Source organism: Taurulus bubalis (genome assembly GCF_910589615.1).
Source record: "Taurulus bubalis genome assembly, chromosome: 10".
In the NCBI taxonomy this organism is placed as follows: domain Eukaryota; kingdom Metazoa; phylum Chordata; class Actinopteri; order Perciformes; family Cottidae; genus Taurulus; species Taurulus bubalis.
Genome location: NC_136598.1, coordinates 709,926 through 726,707, shown reverse-complemented (window position 1 = coordinate 726,707; position 16,782 = coordinate 709,926).

Here is a 16,782-nt window from a genome sequence, read left to right as displayed (position 1 = left end):
GTTAGTAAATACAGTGAATGTAAAATGTGGGGGGGAAGGGAATTAAATGGCCGACGACTGAGCGAACTACATACTTGAATGTTTCAAGACCACGGTTGATAGAAGGCAAATAGGAGCAAGAGAGCAGAAAGGTAAAACAACATCTCCACAGCATGCTTAGTTCCCTTTCCCTGCTGAAGGACCGAGTCTAGCGGCGCCGGTTTCATTCCCTTTGTTCCCGGCCCTTCGTACTGGCAGCGCCACACAACCCCACGCTGTAGCTGTTCCTTCCTCACACCATGTTTATTGCGGGACCGGCAGCTCCTCTGTAATTACAGACGACACTTGACAGCTGCTTGTGTAAAATAGAAACGCTGCTGAGCTCACTCCAGAGATTGAAATTTTGTTTTCCTGAAAAAACCTTGACAGTTATGTTGGCAGGTATTATCCTTTCGTTCCTTTTTGTTGTTTGCAGCTGTAATGTTGGAATGTTTCCTTGTCAGATTTGCCGTGTCTAAATAAAAGCATACAGTAAGTCTTGTAACAACATCAACATTAACCTCTAAACTGTAATTACTAGAGTTTACAGGGTCAGAGCCGGCGGCTCTATAGTGAGGCCGGGGTTGAAGTGTCTATATAAATGACTTTATGATGTTTATACTATATACACATTGTAAACATGAGTTTATGTCTCAATCTCTAGTTTCAAGTCTTCTTCAATACAGCATGACGTTCATTTAGTAAATTATTTTCCCTTTAGAGTCAAACAGACCATAAAGCAGAGTATGCTTTAGGGTGCTTTTAGGGTGGGCTTACTGGTGTTACCAGCGGCACATGCAGCGTCCCAATGTCACTCCTCCGCATTCCAAATATGGTAACTTACAATCTTTGAACGCAAAAATGCCAAGCTGGCGACGGCCAAATCGCTGAGCTCGAGGCTTCATAATGGCATCTCCCAAAACCAATGGGTGACGTCACAACGGCTATGCTAACGAGTAACTAGCTAATATTGTTTGAATTTAAACAGTAAAAGCATCAGTGCGCTTCAACCAGTGTTTAATGTGGGCGGTCAATTTACATAAAACAATGGATTGGCCTTCGCATTGGCTCATTACAAATACAAGATCTTGGAGTGAGACGATGATAGTCATGTGACAGGGACACCTGTCTAATTCCAAATTAGTGAACACTATTTTGAAAGCATATGTAAAAGCAATGTACTGCTAAGGCTTTGGTTAAGGCATTTCTAGCCACGATAATCTTTCCCACCACTATCCGACATGATGTTAACCCCCCTACTGTTCCTTCCTAAGGCCGATCGTCTACTGTTCAGTATGTAGTCATACTACAGCTAATCTTTTTCTCACGTAGCGCTATAGCTAGTGCTAATCTCTTAGCCCACGGCATTAGCCACATGCTAATGCTCCACACTGATCCCTTTTTGTGTTGCGCCGGGCCGCACCAGCGCTAATCCCCCGTCGCGAAACCGCGCTAATGCTAATCCAGCTGTCAGTCAGAGAAGCGCTGACCGGCGGGTAGGAGAGTCGCCGTGACACCTGCTTGCTGCTCGCCGTCCCATTCCCCCCTCCTTCACTCTTACTTCCTGCTTTAAGTCTGACTTCACCTCCTGCATCACACTCCTTTTTGACGTTTCCGATCTGTCATCTGCCCCTTCATTTTCTCTCACTTCCATGTCTCCCTCTTTCTATCGGACTGCATTGCACCTAATCTCTTTCTGAATCCGCCCCTCTTTCCCTCACATAAACCCTGCGTATTCAGCTCGCCTAAATCTTTACTGACATGATTTATACCAAGGAGGGTGATGTTGTTTTTTCTTCTTTTTGATTGTTTTCAAAAGTAGGCTTTTGTAGACTTCTTTCCACTTTCCTGTCTTTCTTAGATAATAAATCTGTAAATATTATATATGTTCCATATTGTATATTCTACATCACATTTTTAGTTTTCGTAGTTTTGTTTTTTTAAGTCAAAAATAAACTACAGTGTTCACCACATTAATGAAGAAACCCAGTGCAACAGTGTGCAACATCATGTGCTTTTTAGACAACATTACAACAAAGGAGCCGTGCAACACGGCGTTCTATGGCTTTGACTCACAAACATGATTTGTTATTGCGATCAACTGCGAAATTACCACTCAGTTGCTTCATTTTATTTTTTTGGGGACGTGCACCTTCGATTCAGATCTGCTGGAAGATTCCCGCTCCTCTGTTCTTTCATGTTCATTAGATTCTCTGGCCACCTCAAAGTTCCCCCCAAAGGACCTGGCGTCTCAGTTATTGATGTTGTTTACAACTTGTTTTTTTCCCAAACAACCGCCTTTTTTTGTTGCCCTGCCATCGTCCATCATGTGTTTTTCAAGTCATTTTTAATTTGGTAATCTAATTCAGTTGCACCTAATCTTTAGGACTTTTTTTGTATTTGTCTTCCTGTTTTGAAGCCACAGTTATTGCCGCTCGCTCCTTTCTCCCGTCATTTTTATCTCTGCCGCGCAAACCGGTGTTTCGGCTTTGTTGTGGCTGCGGTTTATCACCTTGTTTAATTACCATACTTGTATTTTTGATGCACACGCAAACTAAATTACCCAAAAGTAAACAGAAGAACATCCCCCGCAAGCCTGGAGCCGATTCAAGTTAATGAATTTGGAAAATGGGATTTCCTCAAATAAAAAAAAACATGTATTAGAGATAAAATACGATATTGCAATGCAGAGGATGTGATGTAAGTATTTCCCTGCTAGATTAACAGTCACCTACGCTACACCCACACCACTCTGACATCAAACTCTAAGAAAAAAATGTTTTCCAGCTTCGGGTGCTTTCGTTGGCACAAAGCTATATATCAGGCTGTGTTTGTTGTTCCAGGAGCCTCTTCAGTGTAGAAATGCAACTTCACTTAGCGTTTTTTTGCATTTCCCAGAATACCTCAGGAGAAACCCGAGAGAGAGCAAACATGAACCATCAGCTGCAGGTTACAATGTGTAGGTGGACAGTGATGAGGAAGTGTGAGGAGTCTTTCTTTTTGTGTTGTTGTTTCCAGCTGAGAAAAGTGAGAGTCGCACCTCTTTCATCTGCAGAAAACTGAATCTGTTCTTCTCGTCTGGTGGATTTTCTCTCAGTATGATTGTTGAACGCTGGAGTAAATGTCAGCTCCTCTCACTCTCACTCGCAAAAAAAAAGAGGCCCCGACGCCAGAAATGCCCCAAAAAAAGCATTTATCGAGATTTCATCTCCAAGCCAATGAAATGTCAAGATAATCAATGAATCCTGCGCTCATTTGTCCGGTTGGATCTGGGTGACGAGCTAACCGCCTCGTTAGCTCGCGGGTCGTATTAGCCAGCAGGCTGCAGTTGTCTACGGATGTCAGCTAGCGGAAAAAAGAAGAAAATCCACTTCCATAAAGCTGGTTGTGGTCTAAGTGGCTGGAATTGATTCATTTCACACTTTTCCTCCACCTGCCGAACCTACAGAGCAGGACGAGGGCTGTGTGAGCGTCGGCAAACAGTCCACCTCGACCGGAGAGACGGTATCTCGCTGCTCCCAAGTGCCGGGATTCCCCCAGGGAGCTCTGTGCACGTTTAAGCCATGTCCACTTTCAAGTGTTCAAGTGGAATCCGCCAGTTTTATACGAATCCATCCTGCACTTGTAGTCCACCAGGACAATATGCTATAGCTGCCATATGCCTTTGACATGGAACAACAACACAAATGTCTGCAACCTTACATACAAGTGTGATTCATCAATATTTGTATTGTTGCCGCCAAACTTTGCATCTCTGTGAAACTCTCCAGGTACCTCTGGCTCTAGATCTTCCCTTTTGCCCTTTCTCTTTGTCCTGATCCGGAAGTTTGAAGGGAGGGAAAGAGGCAGAGCGGTCTTGAAAAGGAGGGGGATGGAGAGAGAGAGAGAGAGAGAGAGAGAGAGAGAGAGCGAGAGAGAGAGAGAGGAGGTGACAGGAGGGAGAAGCTTAAGGAATACTAATGAATTAATGATGCAACATTATGACATATCTTTATTTCTTCTTTCCATCCCTGCATTCACTCTCACCCCCCTCCCCCTCCCCTTCCCCCTCCTCCTCCTCCCCCTCCTCCCTCTCTGCTCCCCTGCAGGAGGGTGCCCTTGTTTGCTTGTCATCCCGTTGTAACCCCGAGGCCAGCGATGTGACTGGAATGTGAATTCGCCATAATAGGACCGACTCTAACTGAGGACTTCCTACCTCCCCGAGAAGAACTCAGGTAGGCCTGTGAGGGAATCTTTGATCTCTTATTATGCATGTGTGGAATAATTAACGATGGCGGAGAGCGGAGCAGGAGACCACCTGATGAATGGTGAGGTCTGAAGTTCATTGAGCTGAGAACGTAGCCGGTGAATAACTGGGAAGTATCGGTGATTGATTGATGAGATCATTGCAATTGGTGAAATAGTGTAGATGGCACAATGTGAGTGTCTATTTATTCTTTTTAAAACATGTTTAGGAAGTCTCTGGTATGTTTTTTCCTAAAAGATATTTGGTAAGATGTTTCTTTGTCGATGTGTTTAGAGCAGTAATTCTCAACCGGTGGGACCCGTTTTCTGTGGGTTGTGGGTCCATGCCTGGGCGAAAACATATTGTAAGAAAAAAACCCTGTGCTTTTATTTTGAAGGGGAGTGCAAGTCTATTCACACTTATTAAATCTGCGTTCCCACCTCGCTTTACATCCAATGACATGGAAGAGTATGTAATTACTCGGCCAGCCACTATATTGCAGGCTCAGGCGCTCAACAATGGCTCAACAATGGCTCAACAATGGCTTATGACAAAGTTATTTGGAGCAACTAAATAATATTTTTGACCGATTAGTGAAATTGGATATTTTCCCACGGCCCACCTGATGATCTCTCACTGCACACTGGTGTGAACAGTGCACAGTGGTTGAAAATCACTGCTTTATACCATCTGAAAAGACAACATCCGGTTCTGCCGAGTGAAGCCGGATGAGGAAGTGTCTTAAAACCTGCACTCTCTCTCCTGGCTCCCCTGGTTGTATAGAAGTCGATAGACAATTACTTCTCTCTTGATTTATTCCCTGAATAAACATTGTCAGCACCTGACCTTTTACACATGTGTCTGTACTGTCTGGTTCCGCCATGATAGACAGACTTCTTTTGTAAACCCGTGTCTGTTCTCTTGTGGGCGCTCCTCCCTGTGAACGAGCGTTTGAGGTGCGAGTGTTGTGCTGCATTACAGCAGCGTGCTGGAGCGTGAAATCAGAGCTGGAAGAGGAGTCTGGCTGGGAAACTAAGACATTTCCCTTCTTTCCCTTTTTTTTTAAAGCCGCCAAGGGGGTACAACCCGCAGTGAAGAGGACACATTCAGAGACGGCATTTAATTTTTAGGATGATTACATTACAGTCATTATTTTGTTTTTCTCATCCAGGAAAAAAGAACTAAAAAACAATCTTGTCAAGCACCATTTGTATTAGATTATTGTTTTGAGGTTACCAGTCTTGACTTGTTTCTATGTTTTCAATTTATTTTTTAAGCTGACAAGAAACGCTATAAAAACATCTATGCAGAGAGAGAGAAGGCTCTCCCATCACCCTGATGTGCAATCAGGTTCATCATCACATGTGGACTCAGCAAACGAGTGTTCAAAACCACGAATGCAATCCAGGAGAAATATCTGCTTCTATGGGGAAAAAAAACTAATTGGTGATGCAGTTGGCACATGCAATACCCTATTTTGTAGTTGCATGTGTTTGCCCCTTTACTGTGTCCTTCCATCCTTTTTAGTTCAACTCTCACAATTTATAATCAGTTAGTTTCTATGTTTCTCGTTCTCTCTCTCTGAGAGGTTGTGGAGCGTGGTGGTGGAGAGCGTCGTCAGCGGCGCTAAATGTTTGATGATTTTTATCAAACGTTTCTTCTTTTTTCTTTTGTAGTTCACAGTGTGATTGAGTTGTTGTGGGGTTTTTTTGTGTGTGTATTTTGGGGTGTGTATTGGTGTTTTGCAGACAGAAACTCGTGTTTCTTGTCAGGGACGGCGTCCTCTGAGACGTCGTCCCTGTCTTTGAGGCATGGAGTGCGGGTTCAGCCCGACCCGTGTGTCCCGGTGGAGGCGGTTCTCCTGGCTGTGGGAGACAGTGTGGGTCACGCTAACCTGAGCTATGCCTCCAGGATGAACAGAGGGGAGGTGGTGTTTTTAAAAGAGGAGCGCTACGTGGTGCAGCTGAACGGGGGCAATGGGAATGAACGGGGGGACACCGGACACGGTGTCCCCCCGTTCATTCCCAACCAGGTGCTGGAGCGAGAGCTGTAGCGCTACGGAAAGCTAGCGGGTAGCCTCAGAACTGTTGGGCTGGGCTGTAAGAACGAAAAACTGAAGCATGTCCAGTCCTTCAGGAGACAGGTGTTTATGTTCCTCACCTGTCTGTCTCAGACGCTGGAGGTCTCGTTTAGGGTGAAACACGGGGAGGGACACTATGTGGTGTATGCTAGCACGGATAGCGTAAAGTGCTTTGAGTGTGGGGGTGTGGGGCACAAGCGGGCCGCTTGTCCGCACAGACCAGCTGAAGGGCGTCCCGAGCCGGGGGCCACACCAGCGGAGGAGCACGGGCCGTCTGAAGGGCACCCGGAACCGGGGGCCACACCGGCGGAGGAGCGGACTAACGCCGGGGCTCCGCTGGGTAGCGAGACGGCGGAGGTCGCTGCTCCGCAAGGAGGTGAAGCCCCGCCCACTGACCCCGAGGCCCCGCCCACCGGCCCCGAGCAGGGGACCAGCGGGCAGACAGACAGGCAGGTAAAGAGACAGATAGAAGGTCAGATCATGAAACAGAGGGCGGAGTTGGCCGGAGAAAAAATTATTGAGGGGAACTCAGCTGTTCTGAGTCCAACAAGAGGGAGAAAGAAGGTAGAAAAAGCAAAGATGGCAGGAGCACAGGAGGGGATGAGGGAATGTACAGCAGGAAGCAGTAAAGAGCCGACTGCTGAAGCTGACTAGAGTCAGGCTGCTGGTCCAGAGGTCAGTGAGGCCTGTATTGTGGAGGAGGAGATGGAATACGAGTCTGACTCTGACTCTGTCTCCCTCGCAGGCCCTCAGGCTTACAGTGGAGACCTGTATAGGCTACAGGAGATCAATAACTTCCTGGACGAAACGTTCGGTAAAGCTGTTGAAGTTTTAGACCATTTTCCTGATGCAGAAAAATGTATAAATAGTGCGCCGCAGGTGAAAAATTTGCTCTATGTGGTTAATCCGTTTTTTCGCAACCATCGCTGGGGAAAGGGGGCGGGGCTTATCTCTGTGTCTTGAAAACGTTTACTATTTCCTTCATCCACCAGGTAAATAACCACTAGTTCTGCTTTATACTTGTTGAGGAAGTCCCACACACGTCGGAACATCAACCGCCCCGTGTCTGGGTTCATAATATTATCCGTAGTCGCACACAGCTCCGACTCCTCCAGGACGAGTGTCTGAATAATAAAGCCGCTTCCAGCGCTCCTTCAGCGGGCCAGCAGCTTCATTCAGTAACGGCGGTGATGCCGGGCGGAGCTTCTCAACGCTGATTGGCTTTCGCAACTCCGCGTCATGCGAATTATTCGCTGGAGTTGAAATATTTGAACGCCGGCAAAAAAGCGGAAAAGTGGAGTTGCGAATATTCGCAACGCCGTTTCGCCTCTATCGCGACGCCCGGCGAAAAATCCGCTTTTTCGCTACCTAACGCGGCTGTGCATTGATTTAACATGTAATCTGGACGTGCAAATATTTCGCAACTGTTTTCGTGTGAACACGGCATTAGTCAATGCCGAGGAACAAAGGTTCCAAAAAGTCAAGCCCCAAGTGAGTCTGTGATGGATGTGCTGCACTTAGTTTGTCTGTTACTGTTTGTTTTACGTGTCTTTGTACAACAGTTTACGAGTCACTCCACGGGTAAAATTAAAAAGCTCATTGAGGTTTTAGGAAAGGAAATCAGGGATTTGGAGCACAGTCTACTCACGCACACCAGGACAGACACTCACAGGCTTCAATAGAAGAAGCAACATCTAGGTTATTTTTTACGAGAACGGACTAAGGGAGCTTTGGCCAGGTTGAGGTTCACCAGTGTGAGGGATATGGATGCTCCTACCTCCTATTTTTTCAATCTAGAGAAGTCTGTCTCTCAGGCCAAGCAAATGTTGTCTCTCCGCCTCCCTGATGGCAAGATGACGACTGACCCGATGGAAATGAGGCAACATGCTGTAAGTTTCTACAGCGCCCTCTTCAGGAAGGAGGACAGCCACAAAGAGAGTGTGGACGAGCTGCTTCAGGACCTTCCTCAGCTGGGCCCCGAGGACAGAGCTGTTCTGGACGCCAACATTTCCCTGGAGGAGCTGAGCGCTGCTGTGGGTCAGATGGCTGCTGGTTGAGCTCCTGGACTGGACGGACTGCCTGCAGACTTTTATAAACACTTCTGGAACTGTTTGGGATCCGACCTATGGGAGGTGCTTCTAGAGTGTTCACAGACAGGCCTGTTACCGACGACATGTCGGCATGCAGTGCTTTCCCTGTTACCCAAAAAAGGAGACTTATCCTTATTGAAAAACTGGAGACGGGTGCCGTTGTTATGCACAGACTATAAACTTCTTTCCAAGGTGCTCGCCAACCGGCTTAAGAATTTTCTAGAGACTATAATCCACAGAGACCAGTCGTACTGCGTACCGGATAGATCCATCATGGATAACATCTTTCTCATGAGAGACTTGTTGGACCTTTGCAAACTGTACAATATTGATGTTGGTGTTATATCAAGAGAAAGCTTTTGATAGGGTTGATCACGGTTTTCTTTTTTCCACTTTAAGGGCTTTTGGTTTTGGTGAAGGGTTTGTGTCACTGTTAGATTTGATGTACAAGGAAGCTTCTTGTCTGCTGAAGGTGGGGTGGCGCGCTGAGCCAGTTCAGGTCCAGAGGGGCATCAGACAAGGATGACCTCTGGACAGCTGTATTCCATTGTCATCGAGTCTCTTCTTAACAGGTTAAGATCCCGTCTGACAGGACTCATGTTACCTGGGCTGCCTCAGCGTCCCTCGCTGGTGGTGTCAGCATATGCCGATGACATTAATGTGTTCATCAAAGACCAGGAGGATATTAATGTCCTAGGTAGCAGTTTTGTTTTGTTTGAGAGGGCATCCTCAGCAAAGGTAAAGTGGGGGAAGAGTGAAGCTTTGCAGGTTGGGCACTGGTTAAGCAAGGAAACACCAAAGCTGCCAGGAAACATCAGGTGGAGAAGGCAGGGCTTTAAGATTTTGGGTGTTTTTTTTGGGAACAGAGGAGTTTCAAAAACAGAACTGGGAGGGTGCTATCGAGAGAGTGTGCACCAGGCTGTCTAAATGGAAATGGCTGCTACCTCAGCTCTCTTACCGGGGAATCCTAATTGTCAATAACTTGGTTGCCTCGACCCTTTGGCACAGACTGGTAGTCCTGCCTCCACCACAGGGTCTGATTGAAGGAATCCAGATGGCAGTGGTGGACTTCTTCGGGAGACTTCTTTGGGAGCAGCTACATCACGTCCCAGGTCCTGGCGTCGGTCAGCCTGAGGTCCAGACTAAGAGAGGCTGGGTGTGTGAAGCTGGGTCATCTGATGAAGATTTCCATCCCTCATCTGGCGGAGCAGTGGAGGGATGAGGAGGGCATCCTGCTGTCTCTAAGGACACCCCAGTTGGGAGATTTTGAGACTCTGTGGAGGAAAGCAATGTACCAGGTCGTTGTGAAGGTCTCAAACTTGCGTTTGGGGGGTAGGGGGTGAGGGTGTCGAGGTGGACTGAGTTTTTTGGCAGGGGATCCTCCCCGGGGGGCTGTTGGCGGTCCCTGTACAAACCTCCTATAGACAAACGGACAGGAGACCTCCAGTGGAGGGTTGTACATGGGGCTACAAACAGGTATCTGGTGCACCTTGATCCTGGCTCAGGAGACGGCTGTCTTTTCTGCGCTAAAACAGAAACCATGCACCAACTGTTTGTTGAGTGCTCCAGACTTGTCGGACTCTTCAGCCGCCTGAAGGTGTGGTTTCAGGGCTGAGGAGAACACTTTTCTTTCCGTCTATTTATCTATGGTCCAAACTACTCTGCTAAAAAAAACATATACACACACTAATGAACTTCCTTTCAGGACTGGCCAAACTAGCAATTTGGAAAACAAGGAAAAACCGTGTGAGGGGTGAAGGGTCAGAGGATGCAAGTTGCATGCTGACGGGGCTGCTGACTGCCCGGCTCAGGGTGGAGTTTGGGTTTTACAGACTGACAAAAAAGACAGAATTCTTTGTGAACATATGGGCTCTGAAGGATGTTCTGTATTCAGTTAGAGACGATGCTCGGTTTCTGAACTTGTGATTTGTGTTTTTTTTGTTTTCTTTATTATTTATTCTTTTAGTTTTGTTGTAAGGTTTTAAGAAGCAGTACAAATGTAAGAGGAATTGATTTAGTAATAAAGATACTAGACAATCAATCTCTCTCTCTGTGTGTTTGAGCAAACACACACACATACTGTCCTTCCATACAGAATTACACACACAAACACACACACACACACACACACTAGCCTTGAACAATCTAATTGTGTGCCATTTCTGCTGAGAATAGACAAGGGTGCAGCACCCGCAGGGAGATAGTTAACTGTGTGTGTGTGTGTGTGTGTGTGTGTGTGTGTGTGTGTGTGTGTGTGTGTGTGTGCCCGCTCTGTAATCTCCATCTGATTGAAGCAGAACAGGGGAGATGAAGGGGTTCAGTTCTCAGCCAATCACTGAGGGAGTGAGCGTGATTGGATCCTTTTCAGTTTTCTCCGATCATCTGTCACCCCCATTTATCCACACAGGGTGCGCTCTCGGTGGCAGCTGTCCTCTGCTGACGCTAAAGACCACTTGGTATTAATACTGCAGCAGTAAACACATTTTAAAAAGTGACAGCGACATGCGAGCCCATCAGCGGCAGGGAACCAGTAAGGTGGCGATGGGGAGAACAACTTGGGGCACGAGTCGTTTATTGCTGGCAGAAGACGAGGTGTCCGATAGTACTCGCTCTATATTTGCTACTTTAGCTTCACTGAGGGAGAGGCTCCTCCCACTGGTTAGTATGATGGGTTGGTAGATCAACAGCTTTCATAGTTCCAACAGCATCACCGCCTCACTGCTAATGGCCATTAACCACGTCAGCGCTTTGGTGAAACCGAGCTTTTGATTTAATACCCATGAATAATAACAGTCACACACCCAGTGTCATTCTGGGTGTGTGACTGGACACCATCTCCTCCTCCACTACCAGCAAATGCAGCTAATTTCTATCCATCTTTAATGACAAAATCATCACAATTCACAACCAGCTGGCTGCCTACTGCCCCTCCACTACCTCACCTCCCAGCCCTCAACATGACCCTCCCATACTTCCAAGCCACTCACTCTCATCCTTCAGTTCAATCACTGAAATGGACCTCTCCTCCATAGTCTCCAGCATGAAGACCTCCACCTGTGCCCTCGACCCCCTCCCCTCTTCCTTAGTCAAGGCCTACCTCCCCCCACTCTCCCCTCTTATCACAAACATCATCAACTCCTCACTGTCCTCTGGCCTCATACCTCTGGCCTCATACCCCCAGTTATCATCCTTGACCCCATCCTCTCTTTCCTACCCCACGCCAACCACATCACCAAAACTGCCTTCTTTCACCTCAGGAACGTTGCACTCCTCCATGTCCTCTGCCACCATTGAAATTCTCATCCATGCCCTCATAACATCTAGACTTGATTATTGCAACAGCATCCTCTACGGCCAACACAATTATCAACAAACTTCAATACGTCCAGAACTCTGCCGCTCGACTGCTGACCTCCACCTGCCGCTATGACCACATCACCCCGGTCCTACGCAACCTCCACTGGCTCCCGGTCAGATACAGGATTGACTTTAAAATGTCTTACTACAAAGACCTAAACAACCTGGCCCCTCCCTACCTTTCAGACCTCCTCCCCTTCACGCCCCAACCCGTTGCCTCAGGTCCGCTGATGCAAACACTCTGAATCCCATCAGGACCAAGCACCGGACCTGGGGTGACAAGGCCTTCTCAGCTGCTGCACTCCCCTCTGGAACGCTCTCCCCATCCACATCCGTCAGGCTCCCACCCTATCGTCATTCAAACAAGCCCTCAAAACACACCTCTTCAAACTCTCCTTCACTTGCTAACCCCTGCTCCCTACCCTTCACCTGTTAACCCCTGCTCCCTACCCTTCACCTGGTAAGCCCTGCACCCTACCCCTCACCTGCTAACCCCTGCTCCCTACCCTTCATCTGCTAACCCCTGCACCCTACCCCTCACCTGCTAACCCCTGCTTCCTACCCCTCATCTGCTAACCCCTGCACACTACCCCTCACCTGCTAATCCCTGCACTCTACCCCTCACCTGCTAACCCCTGCACCCTACCCCTCACCTGCTAACCCCTGCTTCCTACCCCTCATCTGCTAACCCCTGCACCCTACCCCTCACCTGCTAACCCCTGCTCCCTACCCTTCATCTGCTAACCCCTGCACTCTACCCCTCACCTGCTAATCCCTGCTCCCTACCCTTCATCTGCTAATACCTGCACCCTACTCTCCACTACAGGACTTTTTCCGTTGCAGCTTATCCAGTTTTCTTTTTTATCAACATTGTTCTGTTTGTTTGTTTTGTTTGCTCCATTGTCTTTCATTTTTTTGTTTTGTTCTGTTTGTCTCTGTCCTATGTAAAGCGTCTTTGAGCATTTTGAAAAGTGCTATACAAAATTAATGTATTATTATTATTATTCTGCAAAATCTATTTAATATTTGATACTTGGGGCGACTGTAGCTCAGGGGGGATGAGTGGCTGTCCCGAAACCGCAAGGTACCCGGTTTAATCCCCAGTCCCCCCATAGCTCACATGTCGAAGTGTCCCTGAGCAAGACACTGAAGCCCCAGCTGCTCCCCGGGCGCCCCAAAGGGCTGCCCACTGCTCCCTAACCAGGGATGGGTCAATTGCAGAGAAGAATTTCCCCAAGGGGACTAATAAAGTGCATGTTTCTTTTTCTTTTTTTCTTTCTACTTCGCTTATATCGTATTTCTGGCATAATTTTTTGTTACTTTAATACATTGATCTATATTCTTATATTTTTATTTATATTTGCCCGATCAGGGCGTCAGTGTTTCTTTACTTTTGGTCCTCCTCCTCTTTCTCCTCCTCTTCCCTCTCCTTCTCCTCCTCCCCCTCCTCATCCTCCTCCTCGTGGCAGAGTCAGTCACCTCTGAACTCTTCACAGACTAGGGTTAGATCTGAGCTGACATCACAGTTGTGAAATCAGGCAATTATTGGCTCATATGATTCTAAAAGTATAGCCAAAGGCTATTGATGCCTTATTGCACTGGTGTCAAACTCAGGCCCGCGGGCTGAATCCGGCCCGCCACGTCATTTTATGTGGCCCGTGACGGCTTGAAAGGCATGAAATCGCGGAGCCGTTTTCAGTCGTTCGCGGAACCGTTTTCAGTCTGTCACGGGCCTTTGCATGGGCAAAAAAATAAAAAATCTGTGCTTTTATTTTGAAGGGATTTTGTAATGCAGCAGAGTGCCATTTCTTCAATTCCTGACATATTCATTGAATGTACTGTAACTATGTTACGTTGTTCATTCTGGTCACATGACATCTATCGCTTCTGTCCATCCTGGGAGAGGTATCCTCCTCTGTTGCTCTCTTTTTTCCCTGTGGAAGGGTTTTTACTATCTTTATTTGGGGAGTTTTTCCTGATCTGATGTGAGGCCCCGGGACAGGGTTGGTTTGTGTACAGATTGCAAATTTTAATTTGTGATTTTGGGCTATATAAAATAACCTGACTTGAATTGAATATTCACACACTCCTCAATGCTGCGTTCACAACACTTTACTTGCGTGAGTTTACACACCGGACTATTTGTGATAGTTCGCTTCATTCCCAACCTTTTTTTTATTTATGTTATGTTAAAAAAGGTCATGTCATAGTAACAGAGACATTTTAATTTTTAGCTTGCGGGCGGGGGGAGCGCCGAACAGCTGATCCACTGACACATGTAGAAAATCCACGGCCCACCACTTTACAGTTACAACCGGCCTTTTGAGGGCGACCATGATGCTGATGTGGCCCGGGGTGAAAATGAGTTTGACACTCCTGTCTTATTGTATAACACGCCAATATCAATATGCATATCTCCGACTGCACTACAACTTGAGTTATTCGACCCTCCCTTGGCCGTCATCATTGCCTCGTTGTGGTACGACCTTCATACGGAACCGTTTCTTCTTAGTTACGTGGCAGTGCGACCCCTCAGACATTAACAGCCCTCGTTATTCTCTCTCATCCCTAGACTTCAGCAGGTTCCAACAATTCTGCTGCCAACGCTCTTAAACATTATAGACTTTCCTTTATGGATCTATGAAATCAGAACGTAGCTTTTTATGGTGTTACTGGAGCGTTCATGATGCCAATTTACAATTCTCAGGAACGTGCGTGCTGTGGTGCCCATCGGTGCTCTTAGAACCTTCTTTGTGTGTGTGTGTGTGTTTGTGTGTGAGTGTGTGTGTGTGTGTGTGTGTGTGTGTGTGTGTGTGTGTGTTTGTGTGTGAGTGTGTGTGTGTGTGTGTGTGTGCATGGCTCAACTAAATATTTGCTAATATAGTGAGATATTGGCTCAACTAAATGTTAAGTGAGCTTGTAGAAGCGAAGAAGAAGAGAAAGTAAAGACAAGATGCCAAGATGTTGTTGCATGAAGTCCATTGTTTCCATAAAGCCAATGCAACTCAACCTGTGAGCAATGTGTGGACATTGTGAGCAACTTCGCTGACTAAGGATCCCTTTGCTGAACCTTGAACATTTTACAACGCGAACAGAAATAGATTTAATTTCTGAGACAGCAGAACTGCGACAGTCTAAAAAAATGGTATGGCGCTGCTCCTGATTCCAAACATGAACATCACACTCCAGTGAGACCACAGCGGGGGTCCGCCAGATGTTCTTCAGGCTCTCATCCCCCGTCTCTGAAAAGCGCTTAGTGTTACCAAAGGCGTCATCATTTTCATCATATTTTACATCTGTATTGATAATCCAAGCAGAGAGCTCTTAACATGAAGGCCCCTTGTTGAGAGCTGGCGATGTGATCGCGCGCCTGATAAATAGCTCCTGCTCTGACGTGGCGTATTCCTCCCGGGCTTCGCTCACTCTCCGAGGAGCAAATCACAGCCTGCGAAACTCTAAGAGTGTCTCTTACAGTGATCCAGATCTCTGCAGTGGCGTGCGATCACAGTCATTCATCATGTGGGCAACGGATATCTAATCTCTATCTGCAGGGATTGTAATAGAACAAGAAATGGGGCCCTTTGACTGGCCCCATGTACCTGGCTCTCAGGATCCATTTCTCTCTGTCTGGCCTTTCATCTCTTCAGGTTTTACATCCAGTTATTCTGCTTTCTGTTGCTCGCTGGGACATTTTCTCTAAACTCAACACTCGGCAAATGTTGGAAAAATGTGTCTGTTTTTTTAAAAAAAATCAATAGAAGCTTTGAAAAAACTATAGGATTTAAATGTTGGCTCTATGTAGTTCTTTAAAAAGAACCACATAAATACACAAAGTGATTAAAAAAAACTGGTATTTTTAAGCTTGGACTCGTTCAATCATCTCATTGCAACAATCTGATTCACACCAGCTGTCTTCTTGGACCATGAGCAACACGTCCTTTAGGTTTTGTCCACATGTATTACAAGTCTCCATTCACACAGAGCTCTCTGAAGAACGTAAACAGCAGATTGCAGTTCACACTCACTCGTTGTGAGGCAGAGCCATACAGAAATATCCGGGATTCTGTCCACATTCAAACGGAACATGACCAAGAAAGCTGTTGTTGAGACTCTCTTGTCCAGTCCACTGTATCTTGCAGATATGTCTGGCCATCTTTCTCTCATCTTCCTCTCATCCTCTCACCATCTCCCTCTCATCCTCTCACCATCTCCCTCTCATCCTCTCACCATCTTCCTCTCATCTTCTCACCATCTTCCTCTCATCTTCTGACCACCTTTCTTTGCTCCCTCTCTTTCTGTCGTCCTTCCTCACATGTCCTTTCCCTCTCATCTCTTCTATCAGCCCGAGTGGAGTTGATTCTTTATCTTTTTTTCTTGATTAATTATTTTCATTCTTTTTATCCGCAATTCCCTTACTTTCTCTTTGTCACACTTTCTTTATTTAATCTTCTCTTCTTCCTCTCTCTCTCTCTGCCTCCCCCCCAGTAGATGATAATATTAATATCAGTAGAGAGTTCTACGATCAAAGAGTCCATGATGAATAATAATAATGAGACAATTACTGCTCGGAGAGATACGAGAGCTTTGCACCACACATGCAGACCGCCTCCTGCTTTTCAGTGTCGGATGTAGCTTCAATTTTTCTCCAGCTAAAACGGGCAACAAAGCGCTCGATCCATGTACCACGTCTTCATACACACATCTCGCATGTACGCAAACCTCTGTGGGGTTGCGTAAAGAGCACTCCGCAGATCATCTATTTCCATTTTCTGTGGATTCAGCAATACTTTCCTGTGTTCGTGGTGCAGAAGTGGGACAGGGTAGGAGTACTTTAAGTCCTCTGAACTTTATATTAAAAGGTTAATATTACTTTCGGTGTGCCTTGGTCATGTTGTTTCTGAGACCGTGACTGAGATTCTGAGATGAATCTTTTCCACGCTGTTTTCAGTTCTCTATCGATGACAGTAGTTTGAAAAGCGGTGGTCCCGGGTTTGCTTTCTTCCCGCCGTTCC